This window comes from Ranitomeya variabilis, chromosome 1 (genome assembly GCF_051348905.1).
Source record: "Ranitomeya variabilis isolate aRanVar5 chromosome 1, aRanVar5.hap1, whole genome shotgun sequence".
Classification (NCBI taxonomy): Eukaryota; Metazoa; Chordata; class Amphibia; order Anura; family Dendrobatidae; genus Ranitomeya; species Ranitomeya variabilis.
The window spans coordinates 447,411,529-447,437,020 of record NC_135232.1 but is presented as its reverse complement, the minus strand read 5'-3'; the positions used below and the strand labels follow the sequence as shown (position 1 = coordinate 447,437,020).

The window sequence follows — 25,492 nt, the reverse complement described above, 5'->3', positions numbered from 1 at the left end:
ACGAACACTGTACAAACAACTACACCTTTAAGTGGACGCCCCTCAGAAGGGCCACGGACCGGGTCGGGCCACCGTGACATTCCCAGAACCGAGAGAGATAGACCCGGTACCGAGTACCCCATTGCCCTTACACATGGGGGCACTGCAAAGCTCTTTTCATTTCCATTTATTAATTCTGGCTTCTCTCGATGTTGGGGAACGTCAATTTGTGCCTCAAGAAGTGGGTGATGATGAGACAGAGTTGCCAACAAGTGATGTTGCTAGGTTTTCAAGTCAGGAGGGCCAGAGTGCAGAAGTGGAAGATGAGGTGGTGACTGCCGGTGGGTGTAGTTTACTTTCCCCCTCTACTATGTCATCTTCTGTAGTCATAGGTGATGGGGAAATACAGTGAGAGATGGCCCAGCTATTAAGGTGTGGAGCTGGCGGAGGTTTTTCTCTTTTGAATTTTGCCCTATATAGAAGTCATTAAAAAGGAAACAATTTTCCTAATATTTTTTCCTGTATAATCCATTTTTTCTATGGTTTTGTATGTTTTATTATCAGTCCTTAAAAGTGGAGTTATACTCTGACAACATTGTTCCCAGCAGTGTCTAGGCATTGTCCACATGCTGTTCCCATTCAATTTGAGTGCTGTTTACATCCATTTGAGTGATTTTCCTTCCTCCGCCCACAAGCCCTCCTGTTAGGGTCTTCTGGAAAAGTGCTCTAGCTTTCCATTGGCTTCCATTATATTCATTACTCAAGTTGAGCCCGTCCGAGCATCCGACCTGCTCGATAAGAGTACAGAGCACTCAAGCATTTTAGTGCTTGCTCATCACTACTCCTAATTCATTAAGAGGTGCATGCCTTTTAATGAATCTGAAGTGTTCGAAGTGGTGAACACCTTCGTGTATGTTGCCACAAATATTTTTTGGTGTAAGGTACGCAACAACTAATCATAATTAGACGAGCTGTGGTGTTCTGCCCCAGTCCAGCTGTGTGAAACTAGCGTGGAAACGCCAAAAGTTGCTAACTTTTTTAGCAGCATAACGTGGTGTAACGCAGTCCGTTAATGCCGCCATTGAGTCCAATGTTGGACTCATCGCTAGCGCACGCCCACAATGGGCGTGTGCTAGCAATGTGCCGTCATTGAGTGACGGACCCTGGGATGTGGGCTGCAGCGTTTCCGGGTCCATCACTGCTAGCGCAGATAGAGCATCTTCTAGCTCTATCTGTGCTAGCACGATGGCATGTCAGTACTTGCGTTAACAGAAGCCCGTTAACGCATGTGTTGAACAGGCTGCTGTTAACGCAATGTGAACCTAGCCTTATACTTTTCCTCTGATTGTTCCATTCCTGGTTTTGGCTACAAATACTGATGTAAAATATTGACCAAATACTGCGTGAGGCCTAAGGCAGGGTTCACATTTCATTTTTTATATTGGGTGATATGGTGCATGCGCCTTTTTGACATGAGCTTTTCTTTCAGACAGGATTATCTGCTAAAAAAATAGATGTGTCCTACTCTGATCCTTATTGCGAATCAAACGTACCAATGCAAGTCAATAACCACATTAAAAAATATATAAAAAGCACTAGAATGTCCTCCGTGTGTTGTCCGTATTGTAACGTTTAAGAGTAGGATTAGGTAAGAATTTTTTTTTCTTCCTATGAGAAAAATGAGTGCAACAAACATTGTAAAAACTGACCCGTAGACCAAAAATCATCTGGAACACTGACAAAAACATGTACCATTTTTCAAATCTAAGAAAAAGAATTGTGTGAAATCGTCTCTTCCAGTGTAAATATCATATGTTAATAGGTATGGAGAGACTTAATGTTAAAGTAGCTAAAAATGAATATTATTTCATTCTTAATGTATTTATTAAATAATGAGTTGCTTATTTCTTGCTACAATCTGATTCTTCTATTACACACATTATCCACATATCAAGTTAAAAGTCCATATACCACTTTGTAACTGAAAAAGACTGACATATTTATTAAAAGTCATCTTGTGGATCATAATTCAGTGGTAGGAAACAATACTCTTTCTACCCCTAACATGCAGATTATAGGGATAAGCAATCACTACTTATATAAACTATATTATCTGAGTATACTCTCCTCCCAGAGCGGATTACACCACTTTCCAGACATGTTTGACCTCAATACGTATTCCAACGCATCTGCTCGCACTGAAATTGATTACCCTGTCCATTTGCTAGTCTTATTTTGTCTTATTAGCTTTTACAAGTGCCCAAGAGCATCAGGTCATTACTCTATGCAATGGCCAAAGTTTTTCAGCATACAGTGAATCTGTCCAACAAAACCTTTAGCCAAACAAGCAATGTTCCATAGTCTGTCCCAGAACATATCTCCTCTGCCAAATGAATATGTGGTGATTCTTGCTCTTTAAAACAATAAACTTTACAAGATTTGGAAGAAACATTGTGATACCACTGTTTATGTCAATATGTATTGAATGTCCTTGAAACAGAATCAGTCATAGTCAAATTTTAGCCAAAAATGTTATGGCTATGTTATATTTAGCATCATAATAACAATTGAAAACATACAACTCATGTAACAACTATCTATATGCTATAGATACTACTATTCTACTACCATTGACTCCAATGATGTTCAGCTGTGTTCGGCGAATATTGCTAAAACAATATTCAGTGCCGATCATAATTGGAACCGAATTTTGAAATTTTTGCTCAACTCTATTAGTGATACATACATGTTGTATCCATTACTACAATCTCAGAGACATGAAGGCATTTTACCATCTTTGCAACCTTCAATGAATAACAAACCCCCCAAATTTAAAAAAATCTCTGCTTGCTCTCATTGATTAGGAATTGCTTCTTCACAGAAGAGAACAATCTCATCCATATGCTGCACAAATTTGATTTGAGGTGTGGATTCTTATTTTTGCCAATAAGTCATTTAACGATGCGGCTTTGTTGAAAAAGTCAAAATCTGCAACAAAGTCCAACAGTTGTGGATTTTGGTGAGGACTGCTTGCAGAAAAGTCCAGAGTTTAAAAATGTATATATCATAGACTACAGTGGTCACTTTTAACAGTACACTATTGGTGGAGGCTGGGTGTAGTGGCATGGAGATCAGGCTACTGATACTAGAAAAGCAGAGAGTGAGCACATCTGGAGGATCTATAAAAATTCCACCAAAATCCACATGATTTAAGTATTTTGTCAGTCTATATACAGAGCCATCCCATTCTTTATGGAACTCTGCTTCACTAATGCACCTTTCCCTACTGAGATACTTGTCGTTTTTACACAGGATTTAAGATATTTACTCAACGAGGACATGTTAAGAGGCCAAAGTAACCAGTTTTTGCTCTCACTTTCTTCCTCGTATCTCCCCTGAAGAAGAAACCAAAAGCGTGGTGACAGGAGCGCTGCCAAGGACGGGAACATCCAGAGGTATTGATAACAGTCTTTTATTCATGCAATGCATTTCAGAGTTGATATGTCTCCTTCATCAGGCATATAACATACAAAATGACTATACTGACCTTTTATAGAGGTCAGTGCATGTAGAGGTAACGTTATTGGTGCATCAGAGATTAACATAATTATAATAAGTAAGAAAGAAATTAGCTCCACAAATACAAAATACACATAAAAAATATTTCTCAACATCTCAATTGTAAAAGCAGTACATCATCTATTTACTTCAATCTAGTTGCAAACTTCAGTATATTAGTAGAACAATCCAGGCAGCACATAATAGGATGAATAGGCATTGCTAAAATATTAGGAATGCTGTAACAAACTGTAGCCTTTCCAGACCCTTTTTGATTGAACCCCAGAAAGAACCCACACATCTTCAACTAATTTTAATCAAGGAAATTCCAGAATATGCTCCTAATTGATATCAAAAACGCATTGATAGAGAATCCTACTATATCTTTAAATTGACCACTCTAACCCCCGAAGAGTTAAATGAGTGCATTGAAAATACTAAATAATTCTAGTCTCCTTCCCTCTTCTCATGTCTCTATTGTAGGTTTTTCCACATTACATATTTATGGGGATCAGTACATATATCATATTTTTCGGATTATAAGACACACTTTTTCCCAAAAAATCTTTGGGGAAGATAGGTGTGCATCTTATAATCCCAATTGTAGCTGCAGTGGAGCGCGACCCCAGCGTCGGAGGCAGGAGTCGGGCGATGGCTGCGGACCACAGGCTGATACGACAAGGTGTTTGGCGGTGCGTGACTCCACCAATTTTTTGTGAAAGCCCAGAGCCCCGCACTTTCCATACTCTTCTATGCAGTGGACTATGCATGCGCAAATTGAGATCTCGGCTACTGCATTCCCATGCTATACAAGAAATCAGCCTGAAAAAAAAGAAAGTGGGACAAAGTAAAAAAGTTAAAAAAAAAAAAGTATGCAAAAAATTGTAATCATATAAAAAAACGTATAATATTAATTTAAAAGAATCCAAATATATTGTACCCGTAAATAACTATTTTTATGAAAAAAAAATAAACAATAAAAGTACACATATCTGGTATTGCTTCGTCTCGAACAACACGACTTATGAAACTTTCCTGTGATTTAACCTCTTTAGTGAACACCATAAAAAAAGCCAGAAAACAATGCTTTATCATCATACTGCCGAACAAAAAGTGGAATAACAAGTGATCAAAAAGACAAATATAAATAGACGTGGTGCCACTGAAAACGTCATCTTGTCCAGCAAGAAACTAGCCATCATACAGCTCCATTAGCGGAAAAATAAAAAAAGCTATAGTTCTCAGAATAAAGCCATGCAAAATAATTATTTTTTCTATAAAATAGTTTTTATTGCGAAAAAGTGCCAAAACATAGAAAAAAAAAATGATTATATTGCTGTAAGTGTACTGACCTGAAGAGTAAATCTACCTTATCAATTTTACCACATGCGGAACGACAGAAAAAAACTCAAAAAAATCCTTAATTGCTGGTCTTTGTTCATTCTGCCTCCCAAAAATCAGAATAGAAAGCGATCAAAAAATGTCATGTGTTTGAAAATGGTACCAATAAAAACTTCTACTCGTACCGCAAAAAACAAGCCTTCACATGACTCTGTGGGCCAAAATATGGAAAAATTATAGCTCTTAAAATGTGGTGATGCAAAAACAAGTTTATGCAATAAAAAGCATCTTTTAGTGTGTGACAGCAGCCAACATAAAAACCGATATAAATCTGATATCGCTGTAACCGCAGAGAAGAATAAAGTCACCATATCACTTATACCGCATGAGGAGTGGCGTAAGGCCGAGCACACATTTATCCTGTGCCCTGCGCTGAGCGCTTACACTAGGGTTGCCATGTAAATCTCTGAAATAAGCGATTCAGACAGAACCCTCGGCGGAAGATTCCCTATAATGAGGCAGATGGAGGCACTGTGAACGCCATAGGACCTGTGATCCGGCAGTGTCCGTCTTTTTAGGATTGCATAAAAGTGCTGTCTGCTACAGGTTTGTGCACTTCTGAAAAGAAGGACAACGCTGAACAGAGGCCAGACAGAGTCCAGAGTAACTCTGCTGCCTCATTGTAGTGATTGGATCCCTCGGGGGTTTCATCTGAATTACGTCACTCAAAGATTTCGATGGGAACCCCAGAGTAAATGGTCAGCGTAGAGCACCAGATAAATGTGATCCCAAATGTTATATAAAATGTACCCATTAAAAGCTTCAACTCAATCCACAAAAATAGCAAGCCCTCATTCAGGTCTGTCATCTGTTAACGGAAATATAGGGGGCTTCCACATTACTGGTAGTACACAGGTTCTGGAAAAGTCAAATGGCTCCTCACCCCGCAAAAGAAATTCAGCAAATTCTGTGCTACCAAATCTAAATGCCCCTCCCTTCTGAGCCCTACAGTGTACCTTAACCACATATAGCATTCACGTTTTGTATTTCTGAAGTGATAAGAGCCTGCCTAACTTACAGGTGCGTGTCTCCAGATGCATGAGCTGGGTATACCGTACTGGTGACTACAATGTACTGGTCACTACAACGTAACGGTCAGCATACAGGTCACTAGGGTTGAGCGACTTTCATTTTTTTAAGATCGAGTAGGGTTTTGGGAAACCCGATTTTGTCCAGAGTCGAGTCGAGTGCAGTCGGCCGATTATCGCTAAAAGTCGGGGATCGACCGAAACACGAAACCCAATGCAAGTCAATGGGGAAGCATAGTCGGCAGTGAGTGGAGGCCAGGAAAACACCTACAGTGCCCATTTTAATGCCAAAAACATCCATTCTTGTTTCTGAAGCTTGCCAATCGTAATTAACTTTATAATAATAGTTGGGCATAGGGAATTGGGGGTCATTTGGCAAAAGTTGTGGGGGGAGTAGGGCTGGCTCAATTTTTTCGTGGGCCCAGGAAATGCGGACTACGTCACGGCGGTGTTGCAGGGAAAGGTAAGTATTTAAACGTTGCAAGTGCTGTGATCCTGAGCAAGCAGGGGGGGGCCCACTCGTTCGCATTGGCACTGGCACAGGGCCCCTCAAAGTACGGCGGTGTGTTTGCATGGCGGGGGCGCCTCCCACCAGCAGCGACACTTTTGCGTACTCTGAGGGGCCCTGTGCCAGTGACGTCGCCAACGAGTATGCCCCCCCCACCTGATGAAGGAACCTGCACTTTCATCTGCACCTTCCTCTTTGTCCCTGTGTAAGGTGGTATAACATGCGAGAAGGGGAACCTTACTTTCAGCAGGGTCAGATTCTGGCTGTGTAGAGTACAAGGGGAATGTAGTGGTCTAGGTCAATGTACCAGCAGACTCATTTAGCAGTGGCTGGGCAATGGGCAGGATGAGGAGGAAACAGATATAGGGCCAAAGAATAAAGTAGGCTAAATGCAGTTCAAAATTGGTAACAGGACTAAACAGGCGGCATTGCTTTGTTCAGTGGAGTAGCAAACCCAAGAGCAGCAGACACTGTTTCAAGGGCCTAACCACACTAGTAGGCCAAATGCAGTTTAATATCTGATAGTATAGGGCGAAAGGCAGAATGTGGAAGCTCAGCTTTGTTCAGTTGAGGACAACACCAGGGAGGGGCAGAAGCCGTTAGTAGGCCCTAACCACCATTTTGTTTTTTCAAAACCACTTAATGAGAGCCGGAAGGTTGAAGCTCAGCTTTATTTAGTTGTGGGCAACACCAGGGAGGGGCAGAAGCCGTTAGTAGGCCCTATCCACCATTTTGTTTTTTCAAAACCACTTAATGAGAGCCGGAAGGTTGAAGCTCAGCTTTATTTAGTTGAGGGCAACACCAGGGAGGGGCAGAAGCCGTTAGTAGGCCCTATCCACCATTTTGTTTTTTCAAAACCACTTAATGAGAGCCGGAAGGTTGAAGCTCAGCTTTATTTAGTTGAGGGCAACACCAGGGAGGGGCAGAAGCCGTTAGTAGGCCCTATCCACCATTTTGTTTTTTCAAAACCACTTAATGAGAGCCGGAAGGTTGAAGCTCAGCTTTATTTAGTTGTGGGCAACACCAGGGAGGGGCAGAAGCCGTTAGTAGGCCCTATCCACCATTTTGTTTTTTCAAAACCACTTAATGAGAGCCGGAAGGTTGAAGCTCAGCTTTATTTAGTTGTGGGCAACACCAGGGAGGGGCAGAAGCCGTTAGTAGGCCCTATCCACCATTTTGTTTTTTCAAAACCACTTAATGAGAGCCGGAAGGTTGAAGCTCAGCTTTATTTAGTTGTGGGCAACACCAGGGAGGGGCAGAAGCCGTTAGTAGGCCCTATCCACCATTTTGTTTTTTCAAAACCACTTAATGAGAGCCGGAAGGTTGAAGCTCAGCTTTATTTAGTTGAGGGCAACACCAGGGAGGGGCAGAAGCCGTTAGTAGGCCCTATCCACCATTTTGTTTTTTCAAAACCACTTAATGAGAGCCGGAAGGTTGAAGCTCAGCTTTATTTAGTTGTGGGCAACACCAGGGAGGGGCAGAAGCCGTTAGTAGGCCGTAACCAAAGTTGAAGGCCAAATGCAGTTTAATTTCTGATACTATAGGCCGAAAGCCAGAAGGTGGAAGCTCCGATTTAGACAGTGGAGGACAATTTGAATTATGGACTGCAGACATACTTAGTAGGCTGTCCTCTGTGGACCATGCATCCAACACATTAACCCATTGTGCCGTAATGGACACGTAATCTTCCGTGGCCATGCCTACAGGTCCATGCGTCTGTTGTCAGGTGCACCTTTGTACTCACAGATTGCCAGAGTGCATGGACAATGCGGTCTTCTACAAGCTGGTGGAGGGTTGGGATGGCTTTTCTCGCAAAAGAAGTGTCGACTGGTTAGCTTGTAGCGTGGTACAGCGTAGTCCATCATGGCCTTATTAATAGTAAATAAAATATATAACTAGGCTCTATGAACTTTTAAATAGGTTCCAGGGGTACACGGGCAGCATTGGTGTGGTCAGTGGAGGAGTATTGCAAGTAGGGGCCGCAGACAGGCTCACAAAGGCCTAAAATAACAAACAGTAGGCAGTCATGGCAGTTTGAAATCGGTTACATGGATACACAGGCAGGCACTCCAGGCAGCATTGTGGTCAGTGGAGGAGTATTGCAAGTAGGGGCCGCAGACAGGCTCACAAAGGCCTAAAATAACAAACAGTAGGCAGTCATGGCAGTTTGAAATCGGTTACATGGATACACAGGCAGGCACTCCAGGCAGCATTGTGGTCAGTGGAGGAGTATTGCAAGTAGGGGCCGCAGACAGGCTCACAAAGGCCTAAAATAACAAACAGTAGGCAGTCATGGCAGTTTGAAATCGGTTACATGGATACACGGGCAGGCAGCTTGGTGGTGAGTGGAGGAGTATTTAAAGTAGGGACCGCAGACAGGCTTCAAAGGCCTAACATAATAAAATGGGCTGGCTGTAGGCACTTTATAATTGGTTCCAGGGGTACACGGGCAGCAGTGGTCTGGTCAGTGGAGGACTAGTGGAAGGAGGGAGCGCAGAAAGGCTTCAAAGGCCTAAAATAACAAACAATAGGCTCATGGCAGTTTTACAGCGGTTACATGGATACACGGGCAGGCAGCTTGGTGGTGAGTGGAGGAGTATTTAAAGTATGGACCGCAGACAGGCTTCGAAGGCCTAACACAATAAAATGGGCTGGCTGTAGGCACTTTAAAATTGGTTCCAGGGGTACACGGGCAGCAGTGGTCTGGTCAGTGGAGGACTAGTGGAAGGAGGGAGCGCAGAAAGGCTTCAAAGGCCTAAAATAACAAACAATAGGCTCATGGCAGTTTTACAGCGGTTACATGGATACACGGGCAGGCAGCTTGGTGGTCAGTGGAGGAGTAGGGACCGCAGACAGGCTATCAAAGGCCTAAAATAACAAACAATAGGCTCATGGCAGTTTTACAGCGGTTACATGGATACACGGGCAGGCAGCTTGGTGGTGAGTGGAGGAGTATTTAAAGTATGGACCGCAGACAGGCTTCGAAGGCCTAACACAATAAAATGGGCTGGCTGTAGGCACTTTAAAATTGGTTCCAGGGGTACACGGGCAGCAGTGGTCTGGTCAGTGGAGGCCTAGTGGAAGGAGGGACCGCAGACAGGCTTCGAAGGCCTAACACAATAAAATGGGCTGGCTGTAGGCACTTTAAAATTGGTTCCAGGGGTACACGGGCAGCAGTGGTCTGGTCAGTGGAGGCCTAGTGGAAGTATGGACCGCAGACAGGCTTCGAAGGCCTAACACAATAAAATGGGCTGGCTGTAGGCACTTTAAAATTGGTTCCAGGGGTACACGGGCAGCAGTGGTCTGGTCAGTGGAGGACTAGTGGAAGGAGGGAGCGCAGAAAGGCTTCAAAGGCCTAAAATAACAAACAATAGGCTCATGGCAGTTTTACAGCGGTTACATGGATACACGGGCAGGCAGCTTGGTGGTCAGTGGAGGAGTAGGGACCGCAGACAGGCTATCAAAGGCCTAAAATAACAAACAATAGGCTCATGGCAGTTTTACAGCGGTTACATGGATACACGGGCAGGCAGCTTGGTGGTGAGTGGAGGAGTATTTAAAGTATGGACCGCAGACAGGCTTCGAAGGCCTAACACAATAAAATGGGCTGGCTGTAGGCACTTTAAAATTGGTTCCAGGGGTACACGGGCAGCAGTGGTCTGGTCAGTGGAGGACTAGTGGAAGGAGGGAGCGCAGAAAGGCTTCAAAGGCCTAAAATAACAAACAATAGGCTCATGGCAGTTTTACAGCGGTTACATGGATACACGGGCAGGCAGCTTGGTGGTCAGTGGAGGAGTAGGGACCGCAGACAGGCTATCAAAGGCCTAAAATAACAAACAATAGGCTCATGGCAGTTTTACAGCGGTTACATGGATACACGGGCAGGCAGCTTGGTGGTGAGTGGAGGAGTATTTAAAGTATGGACCGCAGACAGGCTTCGAAGGCCTAACACAATAAAATGGGCTGGCTGTAGGCACTTTAAAATTGGTTCCAGGGGTACACGGGCAGCAGTGGTCTGGTCAGTGGAGGCCTAGTGGAAGGAGGGACCGCAGACAGGCTTCGAAGGCCTAACACAATAAAATGGGCTGGCTGTAGGCACTTTAAAATTGGTTCCAGGGGTACACGGGCAGCAGTGGTCTGGTCAGTGGAGGACTAGTGGAAGGAGGGAGCGCAGAAAGGCTTCAAAGGCCTAAAATAACAAACAATAGGCTCATGGCAGTTTTACAGCGGTTACATGGATACACGGGCAGGCAGCTTGGTGGTCAGTGGAGGAGTAGGGACCGCAGACAGGCTATCAAAGGCCTAAAATAACAAACAATAGGCTCATGGCAGTTTTACAGCGGTTACATGGATACACGGGCAGGCAGCTTGGTGCTGAGTGGAGGAGTAGTGCAAGGAGTGTCTGTCCCAGTACTCCCAAAATATAAATAGATGTTAATGTCTCGCAAAACAACCAAAACAAAAAAAAAGGTGGCATACTTAGGTACAGGGGTGGGCTCATCTGCTGTGTTTCTGACATAGTAATTTGGCAGTAACTATTTAATGGTGCCAATATAGGACACAGACACAGACTACTTTAAGTTGCATCATAGATGTCTACAAATTTGTATTGTCAGTGCCAGACATTGAATGATGTCAGCGAATAGACTAAAGATTGGTGGAGCTGTGCGACATAATTTTGCACGTGGTAGAGCCCAGTTTGAGCTGGGGTAGGGGGGAACTCTCTTGAGGCCGGCGGGACCGCCCCAGGGCCACTCATGTTACAACGGTGTGTCTGACGTTGGGTGCGCACCACCACCGCCAGAGACACTACATTGTACTATGAGGGACCCAGTAGCAATGCCGTCAACCAAAAGCGAGCACACCCACCTCTTCAGACAAACAGCAGTCTCACGGGTGCTTGCGCCAAGTCGCGATACCACGGCCCCGTGTGGGGAGTTTGGCCATTTAGGGAGGTGTAAACATGTCGTATGCTGTACAATCTGCAGCAGCAAATTAGACATTAGAAAAGTAATTCACAGGCAAGAGCTTTTCATAGGAAAGCTAGGTGTCGGCCGGGCAAGGTGGGGCAAAAGATTTTGAAATCCAGTTGTGGTTCATTTTAATGAATGTTAGATCGTCAACATTTTGGGTAGCCAGACGAGTCCTTTTTTCGGTTAATATTGACCCTGCAGCACTGAATACTCTTTCTGATAGGACACTTGCTGCCGGGCAAGCAAGCTCCTGCAATGCATATTCTGCCAATTCTGGCCAGGTGTCTAATTTGGAGGCCCAGTAATCAAATGGGAATGACGGTTGAGGGAGAACATCGATAAGGGATGAAAAATAGTTAGTAACCATACTGGACAAATGTTGTCTCCTGTCACTTTCAATTGATGCAGCAGTACCTGTCCTGTCTGCGGTCATAGCAAAATCACTCCACAACCTGGTCAGAAAACCCCTCTGTCCAACGCCACTTCTGATGTGTGCACCCCTAACACTCCTAGTCTGCTGCCCCCTGGAGCTCGTGTGAGAACGATCACGTGCGCTGTGTGCTGGGAATGCCTGAAGCAAACGGTCAACAAGAGTTGATTGTTTGGTTGCTAATATTAGTTCCAAGTTCTCATGTGGCATAATATTTTGCAATTTGCCTTTATAGCGTGGATCAAGGAGGCAGGCCAACCAGTAATCGTCATCGTTCATCATTTTCGTAATGCGTGTGTCCCTTTTTAGGATACGTAAGGCATAATCCGCCATGTGGGCCAAAGTTCCAGTTGTCAAATCTCCGGTTGTGATTGGTTGAGGGGCAGTTGCAGGCAAATCTACGTCACTTGTGTCCCTCAAAAAACCAGAACCCGGCCGTGACACGCAACCAATTTCCTGTGCCCCCGTGAAAGTTTCCGCATTAAAAATATACTCATCCCCATCATCCTCCTCGTCCTCCACCTCCTCTTCGCCCGCTACCTCGTCCTGTACACTGCCCTGACCAGACAATGGCTGACTGTCATCAAGGCTTCCCTCTTCCTCTGGTGCAGACGCCTGCTCCTTTATGTGCGTCAAACTTTGCATCAGCAGACGCATTAGGGGGATGCTCATGCTTATTACGGCGTTGTCTGCACTAACCAGCCGTGTGCATTCCTCAAAACACTGAAGGACTTGACACATGTCTTGTATCTTCGACCACTGCACACCTGACAACTCCATGTCTGCCATCCTACTGCCTGCCCGTGTATCCTCCCACAAATAAATAACAGCACGCCTCTGTTCGCACAGTCTCTGAAGCATGTGCAGTGTTGAGTTCCACCTTGTTGCAACGTCTATGATTAGGCGATGCTGGGGAAGGTTCAAAGACCGCTGATAGGTCTGCATACGGCTGGCGTGTACAGGCGAACGTCGGATATGTGAGCAAAGTGCACGCACTTTGAGGAGCAGGTCGGAGAACCCAGGATAAGTTTTCAATAAGCACTGCACCACCAGGTTTAAGGTGTGAGCCAGGCAAGGAATGTGTTTCAGTTGGGAAAGGGAGATGGCAGCCATGAAATTCCTTCCGTTATCACTCACTACCTTGCCTGCCTCAAGATCTACTGTGCCCAGCCACGACTGCGTTTCTTGTTGCAAGAACTCGGACAGAACTTCCGCGGTGTGTCTGTTGTCGCCCAAACACTTCATAGCCAATACAGCCTGCTGACGCTTGGCAGTAGCTGGCCCATAATGGGACAACTGGTGTGCAACAGTGTCATCTGCCGATGGAGTGGTTGGCCGACTGCGTTCTGTGGAAGAGCTGTAGCTTCTGCAGGAGGACGAGGAGGAGGAGGAGGGGGTGCGAACGCCTACAGCCAACTGTTTCCTAGACCGTGGGCTAGGCACAACTGTCCCTAAATTGATGTCGCCTGTGGACCCTGCATCCACCACATTCACCCAGTGTGCCGTGATGGACACATAACGTCCCTGGCCATGCCTACTGGTCCATGCATCTGTAGTCAGGTGCACCTTTGTACTCACAGATTGCCTAAGTGCATGGACGATGCGCTGTTTAACATGCTGGTGCAGGGCTGGGATGGCTTTTCTGGAAAAAAAGTGTCGACTAGGTAGCTCGTATCGTGGTTCAGCGTACTCCATCAGGGCTTTAAAAGCTTCGCTTTCAACTAAACGGTAGGGCATCATCTCTAACGAGATTAGTCTAGCTATGTGGGCGTTAAAACCCTGTGTACGCGGATGCGAGGATAAGTACTTCCTTTTTCTAACCAGAGTCTCATGTAGGGTGAGCTGGACTGGAGAGCAGGAGATCGTGGAACTTTCGGGTGTGCCGGTGTACATGGCAGACTGAGAGACGGTTGGAGACGGTATTGTTTCCGCCGGTGCCCTAGATGCAATATTTCCTCCTACTAAACTGGTGATTCCCTGACCCTGACTGCTTTTGGCTGGCAAAGAAACCTGCACAGATACTGCCGGTGGTGCGGAAAATGGTGGCCTTACAGTGACGGAAGGGATGTTGCGTTGCTGACTAGCTTCATTGGCCGAGGGTGCTACAACCTTAAGGGACGTTTGGTAGTTAGTCCAGGCTTGAAAATGCATGGTGGTTAAGTGTCTATGCATGCAACTAGTATTTAGACTTTTCAGATTCTGACCTCTGCTTAAGCTAGTTGAACATTTTTGACAGATGACTTTGCGCTGATCAGTTGGATGTTGTTTAAAAAAATGCCAGACTGCACTCTTCCTAGACTCGGATCCCTTTTCAGGGATTGCAGACTGAGCTTTAACCGGATGGCCACGCTGTCCTCCAACAGGTTTTGGCTTTGACACGCGTTTTGGGCCAGATACGGGCCCGGCAGATGGAACCTGTTGCGATGTTGATGCCTGCTGCGGCCCCTCCTCCACCTCCGCTTCTGAACTACTGCCGCCTGCACCCTGTTCCCCCAATGGCTGCCAATCGGGGTCAATAACTGGGTCATCTATTACCTCCTCTTCGAGCTCGTGTGCAACTTCGTCTGTGTCACTGTGTCGGTCGGTGGTATAGCGTTCGTGGCGGGGCAACATAGTCTCATCAGGGTCTGATTGTGGATCTGTACCCTGAGAGGGCAATGTGGTGGTCTGAGTCAAAGGAGCAGCATAGTACTCTGGCTGTGGCTGTGCATCAGTGCACTCCATGTCAGAATCTACTTGTAATGGGCATGGCCTGTTAAATGTTTCACTTTCTAAGCCAGGGACGGTATGTGTAAAGAGCTCCATGGAGTGACCCGTTGTGTCGCCTGCTGCATCCTTCTCTCTTGTTGTAGTTTTTGCTGAGGAGGACAAGGAAGCGACTTGTCCCTGACCGTGAACATCCACAAGCGACGCGCTGCTTTTACATTTACCAGTTTCGGAAGAGGAGGCAAAAGAGCTAGAGGCTGAGTCTGCAATGTAAGCCAAAACTTGCTGTTGCTGCTCCGCCTTTAAAAGCGGTTTTCCTACTCCCAGAAAAGAGAGCGTTCGAGGCCTTGTGTAGCCTGACGACGAAACTGGCTCCACAACTCCAGACTTAGGTGGAATATTTTTATCCCCACGACCACCTGATGCTCCACTACCACTACCATCATTACCAGCTGACAATGAACGCCCACGACGACCTCTTGCACCAGACTTCCTCATTGTTTAAAAATCGTAACCAAACTAACTTTATTTGTTGCTGTCAAACAACTTACACGGTGAGCTATAACTTCAGTATGATTTCAATATCCCTTAACAGGTTGGTGAGACCACAAGGAAAATCAGGCACAATGTTACACACTCTGTTTTCTGTGACACCAAATCACAGAGATGACACACACGCAGGACTGTCACTCAAGCACTAATGTCAATATTAATCTCCCACCTAATTTATTTTTTTTTTTTTCTCTGTGAGACTTTAGAAACCAAATAATATTAAAAAAAAAAAAAAAAACAAGGCTTTCTATGGCCCACTGAATGAGAGGGACAGAGGTGGCACACCCAGGAGTCAAGACTGGCACACAAGCTGAAATGGCAATATTACTCTCCCACTGTTTTTTTATGTATTTTTTTTTTTATTTTCAGGGAGACTTTAGAAACCAAATAATATTAAAAAAAAAAACAAAAAACAAGGCTTTCTATGGCCCACTGAATGAGAGATGGCACGCACAGGAGTGGCACACAAGCCCTGACTGAGGCCAATATTTTTCTCCCACTGATTGATGTAGTGTTTTTGTGTTGAGGTTGATTTTAAAACACAAATGAAGGAAAAAAATAAAAAGGCTTTCTATGGCCCACAATTAGAGAGAGAGGTGGCACACCCAGGAGTCAAGACTGGCACACAAGCTGAAATGGCAATATTACTCTCCCACTGTTTTTTTATGTATTTTTTTTTTATTTTCAGGGAGACTTTAGAAACCAAATAATATTAAAAAAAAAACAAAAAAACAAGGCTTTCTATGGCCCACTGAATGAGAGGGACAGAGGTGGCACACCCAGGAGTCAAGACTGGCACACAAGCTGAAATGGCAATATTACTCTCCCACTGTTTTTTTATGTATTTTTTTTTATTTTCAGGGAGACTTTAGAAACCAAATAATATTAAAAAAAAAACAAAAAAACAAGGCTTTCTATGGCCCACTGAATGAGAGGGACAGAGGTGGCACACCCAGGAGTCAAGACTGGCACACAAGCTGAAAGGGCAATATTACTCTCCCACTGTTTTTTTATGTATTTTTTTTTTATTTTCAGGGAGACTTTAGAAACCAAATAATATTAAAAAAAAAACAAAAAAACAAGGCTTTCTATGGCCCACTGAATGAGAGGGACAGAGGTGGCACACCCAGGAGTCAAGACTGGCACACAAGCTGAAATGGCAATATTACTCTCCCACTGTTTTTTTATGTATTTTTTTTTTTATTTTCAGGGAGACTTTAGAAACCAAATAATATTAAAAAAAAACAAAAAAACAAGGCTTTCTATGGCCCACTGAATGAGAGGGACAGAGGTGGCACACCCAGGAGTCAAGACTGGCACACAAGCTGAAATGGCAATATTACTCTCCCACTGTTTTTTTATGTATTTTTTTTTTATTTTCAGGGAGACTTTAGAAACCAAATAATATTAAAAAAAAAACAAAAAAACAAGGCTTTCTATGGCCCACTGAATGAGAGGGACAGAGGTGGCACACCCAGGAGTCAAGACTGGCACACAAGCTGAAAGGGCAATATTACTCTCCCACTGTTTTTTTATGTATTTTTTTTTTTATTTTCAGGGAGACTTTAGAAACCAAATAATATTAAAAAAAAAAAAAAAAAAAGGCTTTCTATGGCCCACTGAATGAGAGGGACAGAGGTGGCACACCCAGGAGTCAAGACTGGCACACAAGCTGAAAGGGCAATATTACTCTCCCACTGTTTTTTTAGGTATTTTTTTTGTTTCAGGGAGACTTTAGAAACCAAATAATATTTAAAAAAAATAAATAAATAAATAGGCTTTCTATAGCCCACTGAATGAGAGATAGCACACACAGCAGTGGCACACAAGCCCTGACTGAGGCCAATATTTTTCTCCCACTGATTGATGTAGTGTTTTTGTGTTGAGGTAGATTTTAGAACACAAATGAAGGAAAAAATAAATAGGCTTTCTATGGCCCACTCAGTGAGAGATGGCACACACAGGGATGGCACTGTAGCAGAAATGCCAATCTTAATCTCCCACAAAAAAAAAAAAAAAAAAAAAAAAAAAAACAGGGACTGTCCTACAATTACTATCTCCCCTGCAGTAATCTCAGCCAGGTATGGCAGGCAGCAATAGGAGTGGACTGATGCACAAATTAAATAAAAAGTGTGGACAAACAAAAAAGATAGCTGTGCAGAAAGGAAGGAACAAGAGGATATGTGCTTTGATAAAAGCAGTTGGTTTCCACAGTGGCGTACACACAGGAATACAGCTATCAGGGAGCCTTCTAGGGCAGCCCAATGAGCTACAGCGCTGAGGGGAAAAAAAAAAAAAATAGCTTCCACTGTCCCTGCACACCGAAGGTGGTGTTGGACAGTGGAAATCGCTGCAGCACAAGCGGTTTGGTGGTTAGTGGACCCTGCCTAACGCTCTCCCTGATTCTGACGAAGCGGCAGCAACCTCTCCCTAAGCTCAGATCAGCAGCAGTAAGATGGCGGTCGGCGGGAACGCCCCTTTATAGCCCCTGTGACGCCGCAGACAGCAAGCCAATCACTGCAATGCCCTTCTCTAAGATGGTGGGGACCAGGACCTATGTCATCACGCTGCCCACACTCTGCGTTCACCTTCATTGGCTGAGAAATGGCGCTTTTCGCGTCATTGAAACGCGACTTTGGCGCGAAAGTCGCGTACCGCATGGCCGACAAGCACAGGGGTCGGATCGGGTTTCATGAGACGCCGACTTAGCCAAAAGTCGGCGACTTTTGAAAATGATCGACCCGTTTCGCTCAACCCTACAGGTCACTACAATGGCAACATTCATTGCTGCTTGATTCAGGAAAACACCCATAGAATCAAAATCGTCACTACACCCGTAAATTCCCAAAGGGGTGTAATTTCCAAAATGGAGTCACTTGAGGGGAGTTCTACTCTTCTAGCAATTAGGGGCTCTGTATATGGAGTTCGCAAACTATTCTAGGAAAATCTGCAATACAGGAGGCAAATAGCACTCCAGTCCTCCCCAGTCTCTTTGTATGATAAGCAGTACTGTGCAGCCACATATGGGGTATTGCCACATTCGGTAGAAAGTGTGGGACAAATTATTGTGGCATTTTTAGCCACTTCTTGTGTGAAAATGTAAAATCTGGGGCTAAAGCAAAATTTTGGTGGTAAATTTGTAGTTCTTTTTACTTCACTGCCCAATGGTATAAAATTCTGTGATACACCCATGGTGTCAATATGACCACTGCACTCCTAGATGAATTCATTGAGAGGTGTAGTTTGTAAAATGGGGTCACTTATGGGGGGTTCTGCTGTTCTGGAGCTATCCCAGTGGGTCATGACACCCACAAACTATAACAGTAAAATCTGCATTATAGTATGGCACTCCTCTTCTGAGCTTTGCATTATGCCTGAAAAATATTTCCCGATTACATTTAGGGCTTTGGCACACTCAGGAAAAATCGACCTCAGTTTGTTGTAAAAAATTTCCAATTAGCCTTAGAAAAATTAAAAACTTGGGGCTAAAACAACATTTTAATGGTAAAAAATGTAATTTATTCTTTCTCCACCGCTCAATGGCATAAAATTCTGTGAGGCACATGTGGTGTCAATATTATCACTGCACCCCTAGATGAATTCATTGGGGAGTGTAGTTTGTAAAATGAGTTCACATACAGGGGGTTTCTGTTGTTCTGGCACCTCAGGAGCTCTGCCAATGTGACAAGGCACCTTCAACCATTCCAGCAAAATCTGAATTCCAACATGATGTCTCTTCCCTTTTGATTTTTGCACTGTGCCTCAAAAGTAGTATTTGTTGGCAGATATGCAACAGATACAGACTTATTTGTGTGCAGGAAGAGTTTACACTTTTCTGACAGTAGATGGCGATGTTGTTACTGTTTAATGCTTAGTTGAATGTAATGCATATACTTGTGGTACTTTGGTTTCACTTTCTCTCTGGTTAAAGGTCTTTTAGACTTCCTGTTATGTTGTATTCAGCTGATGCATGTTCCTCATGTTCTGTGTAGATAAAAGTTGAATTACCCCATATAATCTACTCTCATAAGTTTCTTCTGCGACCAAACTATGCAACAGTATTCCCCACATGTGGGGTATCGGTGTACTCAGGAGAAATTGCACCTCAAATTGTATGGTGCAATTTTTCTTAACATTGTGAAAATAGAAAAAGGGGCTAAAATAACATTTTTGTTGGGAAATTGTGATTTTTTTTTTATTTTCACGGCTCAACGTTATAAACTTCTATACTTCTATAACGCACCTGAAGGTTCAAGGTGCTCACCACACATCTAAATAAAATCCTTGAGGGCTATAGTTTCCAATATGAGGTCACTTGTGGGAGTGGTTTCTACTGTTTAGGCACATCAGGAGCTCTCCAAATGGGACTGGGAGTCCGCTAATTGTTCCAGTAAATTTTACATTCAAAAAGTCAAATGGTGCTCCTTCACTTCCAAGCTCTGCTGTGCACCCAAACAGTGGTTTTACCCCACATATAGAGTATTGGCATGCTCAGGAGAAATTGCACAACAACTGTTGGGGTTATATTTTTCCTGTGACCCTTGTATGAAAAAATTTGGGTCTAAAGTAATTTTTTTGTGAATAAAATTTAAATGTTCATTTTTATTGACATTACAAAATTCCTGTGAAGCACCTGAAGGGTTAATAAACTTCTTGAATGTGGTTTTGAGGTTTGAGGTTTTTAGAATGGTGTCACTTTTGGGTATTTTCTATGATATAGACCACTCAAAGTCACTTCCAATGTGAGGTGGTCCCTAAAAAAAAATGGTTTTGTAGATCTTGTTGGAAAAAAAGAGAAAATGCTGGTCAACTTTAAGGCCGGCGTCACACTAGGCGTATGAAAATACGGTCCGTTTTTTACGGCCGTAATACGCAGTAATTGTCGCAAACCACTGTTCCGTATTCAATGCGAGGATGCGATTTTTACGCACAAATTTATCCGTGTGTCATCTTTATGGCATCCGTATGGCTTCCGTACGGCGATTTTTTTTGCGCAGGCTTGCAAAATGGACATATCATGGATCCATCGGCTCAAATATTGTTAAAAAATATATACAGTCTATATATATATATATATATATATATATATATATATATGTATATATAATATATAAAGCTGAATATGTGTGTATGTGTGTGTGTGTATGTCGGGGATTGGCATCTGCACCGTCACAGTTACAGCCACAAAATTTTGCACAGTCACACGTCTGGACCCCGACAGCGTCATAGGCTATGTTGTGAGGTGAAATTTTAACCCCGCACGTTCCAATTCACCAAACAATTTTGCCCCTATCTACATAATGGAGAAAAAGTGAAAGGAAAAGTGTGGGAGGCAAATTGACAGCTGCCAGATGTGAACAAGGGGGACTTAAAGAGTGAGAGCGATGGCGCCAAAGAGTATATACCGTACAGTTGCTAAGGTGGGGCCCTGACATGGGATACTCACCACACACGGGGATATGAACACACAAAATGCGCCACACACTACCACGTGCTTGAACACATATCACCTTCAGCACACATTTCACCACACATACATCAATCTCGCCACATAAAAGTCGAAACACAAAAGTCGCCGCTCAAAACTCGCCACACGCAAAACTCGCCACATGCAAAACTAGGCTCATGCAAAACTCGCCACACGTGCAAATCTCACCTCATGGAAAACTCGCCACACGCAAAACTTGCACACGCTGAAAAATTGTCACATGCACAAAAGTTGCAACACATGGAAAAGTTGCCTCACACAAAACTTGCACATACTCAAAACGCACCACACATAAAACTCGCCACGCGCAAAACTCGCCATGCGCAAAACTTGCTGCACACAACTTGCTACACTAACCTGTCACATGCAACTCGACACACAAAAAGTTGCTACACGCATGTCGCCACACAAAACTCATCTCACAAAAGTCGCTACATGCATGTAGCCACATGCAACTCAACACACACAACTTGACCCATGAAAGTCTGGTATTATCCTTCAAAAATAAAAATCTGATTAATAAGCAGACAAACTACAAGAGCAACAAATGTACCATATAGGAAATACGGCAGCTGTCAGTCACATGACCTGTCTATTATGTGTATGTGTGAGCTAATATATACTGCCAGGGGGAGGGCTTCCTGTTGGCTGGGGATTTATCAGGCTGCCAATTTAGCTTACAAATACTAAGGTAAAAATACTGACCAAATAACATGTGAACGCGGTCTAATACAGGAGGAGATGACATACAGATATATACTATATACAGGAGAGATGACACACAGGTATATACTATATACAGGAGGAGATAACACACAGATATATACTATATACAGGAGGAGATGACACACACATATATACTATATACAGGGGAGATGACACACAGGTATATACTATATACAGGGGGAGATGACATACAGGTATATACTATATACAGGAGGAGATGGCACACACATGTATACTATATACAGGGGAGATGACACACATGTATATACTATATACAGGAGGAGATGACACACAGTTATATACTATATACAGGGGAGATGACACACAGGTATATACTATATACAGGAGGAGATGACACACAGGTATATACTATATACAGGGGAGATGACATACAGGTACATACTATATACAGGGGAGATGACACACAGGTATATACTATATACAGGGGAGATCACATACAGGTATATACTATATACAGGAGGAGATGACACACAGGTATATAAAATATACAGGAGGAGTTGACACACAGGTATATACTATATACAGGGGAGATGACACACAGGTATATACTATATACAGGGGAGATGACACACAGGTATATACTATATACAGGAGGAGATGACACACAGGTATATACTATATACAGGGGAGATGACACACATGTATATACTATATACAGGGGAGATGACACACAGGTATATACTATATACAGGGGAGATTACACACAGGTATATACTATATACAAGAGGAGATGACACACAGGTATATACTGTATACAGGAGGAGATGACACACACATATATGCTATATACAGGGGAGATGACACACAGGTATATACTATATACAGGAGGAGATGACATACAGGTATATACTATATACAGGAGGAGATTACACACATATATACTATATACAGGGGAGATGACACACAGGTATATACTATATACAGGAGGAGATGACATACAGGTATATACTATATAAAAGAGGAGATAACACATAGATATATACAGGGGAGATGACACACAGGTATATGCTATAAACAGGGGAGATGACATATAGGTACATACTATATACAGGGGAGATGACACACAGGTATATAATATATACAGGGGAGATGACACAAGTATATACTATATACAGGAGGAGATGACACACAGGTATATACTATGTACAGGAGGAGATGACATACATGTACATACTATATATAGGAGGAGATGACATACAGGTACATACTATACACAGGGGAGATGACACACAGATATATACTATATGCAGGAGGAGATGACACACAGGTATATACTATATACAGGAGGAGATGACACACAGGTATATACTATACACAAGGGAGATGACATACGTATATACTAAATATAGAAAAACTGACTGAACAGCCATCTAGTCTGAACTGGTGCATAACCAAAAAGTCTTACATAGCAAATAGATAATGGCTGCACTCAATTTTATTGTGCTAAGGCAAGGAAATGTGCAATACATGAAATGTGAACAGCATAATGGCTTGTGAAATTTATGAAAAAACACATGAGATTCTTAGCACAAGATTTGGCCAAAAGTTGTGAGCCCATCCACCAAATGTCAAGGTAATCTCAAAACGGATGGTGTTGTGGATTCTGTTTGTGGGCTCCCTCTGGTGGTTACTGCTGGTACTGGGTGACTTTGGTGGGTTGCGGCCTTTGGTTTCCACCTGTCCATCAGAGGCTGGGTGTTTCCTATTTTACCTGGCCTTTCTGTCATTTCCCTTGCCGGCTATCAATGTGTTCAGATGTGCTCTGTTTGGTTCCTGCCTACCTGCTCCCAGATCTTTCAGGATAAGCTAAGTGCTGATTTTCAGTTGTTTGGTTTTTGGTCCAGCTTGCTTAGAATGTCTCTATGCTAGCTGGTTGCTCTAGTGGACTGAGGTTCTCCCCATGTGCCATGAGTTGGCACATGGGTTCTTGTAATCTCAGGATGGTTTTTTTGATTAGGGTTTTTTGCTGACCGCTCAGTCCCCTTTTGTATCATTCTGCTTTCTAGTTTTCAGCGGGCCTCTATTTGCTAAAGCTATATACATCATCTCTATGTGTGTACCTTCCTCTCATTTCACCGTCAATACATGTGGGGGGCAACTATACCTTTGGCGTTAATTCCTCTGGAGGCAAGTGAGGTCTTTGTTTTCTCTGCAGTACTAGTTAGCTCTTAGGCTGGTGCGTGGCGTCTAGAACCAACGTAGGCACGCTCCCTGGCTATCTCTAGTTGCGTTTGTCAGGCGTAGGGCAGCGGTCAGCCCAGGTTCCATCACCCTAGAGCTCGTCCGATATTTGTTATACTTTGCTTGTCCTGTGCTATCCCTCGCCATTGGGGATTCATGACAGTATAGCCGGCCCACAAAGTGTTAATTGTTTGGGCTGAAGCAGGAGAAAAAGAAGTGTTCAAGGGAAATTTTTTTTTTTTTTTTCCCTTCAGAGTTTTGCTGCCTAGCCCTTAATTGCTGTCTAGCTGCTTCTTACCTCCTCTTAACCCTTGAATGGCTCTGATCTTAGCTGTTTATCATGGATGTCCAGAGTTTGGCTTCCAGCCTGAGTAATCTCGCGGCAAAGGTTCAAAACATACAGGATTTCGTTGTTCACACTCCCATGTCTGAACCTAGAATTCCTATTCCAGAGTTTTTTTCTGGAGATAGATCTACCTTCCTGAATTTCAGGAACAATTGTAAATTGTTTCTCTCTTTGAAATCTCGCTCCTCTGGAGACCCTGCTCAACAGGTCAAGATTGTTATATCGTTCCTACGGGGCGACCCTCAGAATTGGGCATTTGCATTGGCACCAGGGGATCCTGCATTGCTCAGTGTGGATGCGTTTTTTCTGGCATTGGGATTGCTCTATGAGGAACCTAACCTAGAGATTCAGGCTGAAAAGGCTTTATTAGCCCTCTCTCAGGGGCATGATGAAGCGGAAATATATTGTCAGAAATTTCGGAAATGGTCGGTGCTTACTCAGTGGAATGAGTGCGCCCTGGCTGCAAACTTCAGAAATGGTCTTTCTGAGGCCATTAAGGATATTATGGTGGGGTTCCCTGCGCCTACAGGTCTGAATGAGTCTATGGCTATGGCCATTCAGATTGATCGGCGTTTACGGGAGCGCAAACCCGTGCACCAGTTGGCGGTGTCTTCTGAACAGGCACCTGAGACTATGCAATGTGATAGAATTCAGTCCAGAAGTGAACGGCAAAATTATAGGCGGAAAAATGGTTTGTGTTTTTATTGTGGTGATTCAGCTCATGTTATATCAGCATGCTCTAAACGCACAAAAAGGGTTGATAAATCTTTTGCCATTGATACTCTGCAGTCTAAGTTCATTTTGTCTGTGACTCTGATTTTTTCACTGTCTTCCATTTCCGTCGATGCCTATGTGGATTCAGGCGCTGCCCTGAGTCTTATGGATTGGTCATTTGCTAAACGCTGCGGTTTTAGTCTAGAGCCTCTGGAAGTTCCTATTCCTCTGAAGGGAATTGATTCTACACCATTGGCTATGAATAAACCGCAGTATTGGACACAAGTGACCATGCGCATGACTCCCGTTCATCAGGAGGTGATTCGCTTCCTTGTACTGTATAATTTACATGATGTACTAGTGCTGGGTCTGCCATGGTTACAAACTCATAATCCTGTCCTGGACTGGAAAACAATGTCTGTGCTAAGCTGGGGATGTCAGGGGGTTCATGATGATGCACCTCCGATTTCTATCGCTTCATCTACTCCTTCGGAGATCCCTGCGTTTTTGTCGGATTATAGGGATGTTTTTGAGGAGCCTAAGCTCAATTCGCTCCCTCCTCATAGAGAGTGTGACTGTGCTATAGAATTGATTCCTGGCAGTAAGTTCCCTAAGGGTCGTTTATTTAATCTGTCACTGCCAGAGCATACTGCTATGCGGAATTATATTAAGGAGTCCTTGGAAAAGGGACATATTCGTCCATCTTCGTCCCCTCTGGGAGCAGGTTTTTTTTTCGTGGCAAAAAAAGATGGTTCCCTGAGGCCTTGTATAGATTATCGCCTTCTGAATAAGATTACAGTCAAATACCAGTATCCATTGCCATTATTTACTGATTTGTTTGCTCGCATTAAGGGGGCTAGGTGGTTCACTAAAATAGATCT

The 25,492-nt window shown here is 43.7% G+C and overlaps 1 long non-coding RNA gene across 6 annotated transcripts in view; it reads left to right on the top strand.

Annotated features, from left to right (window-relative positions):
• The window catches only part of LOC143764373 (uncharacterized), a 238,255-nt gene that overhangs the window by 156,002 nt on the left and 56,761 nt on the right, over window positions 1-25,492 (top strand). For 4 of the 6 annotated variants that reach the window (XR_013213177.1, XR_013213168.1, XR_013213174.1 and 1 more), the window contains one exon: window positions 3,292-3,434. The exons of 1 other annotated variant lie outside the window; for it this stretch is intronic. This is a non-coding gene — a long non-coding RNA (uncharacterized LOC143764373). The remainder of the gene's footprint in view (window positions 1-3,291; window positions 3,435-25,492) is intronic. One more of the 6 variants, XR_013213169.1, reaches the window with a different exon arrangement.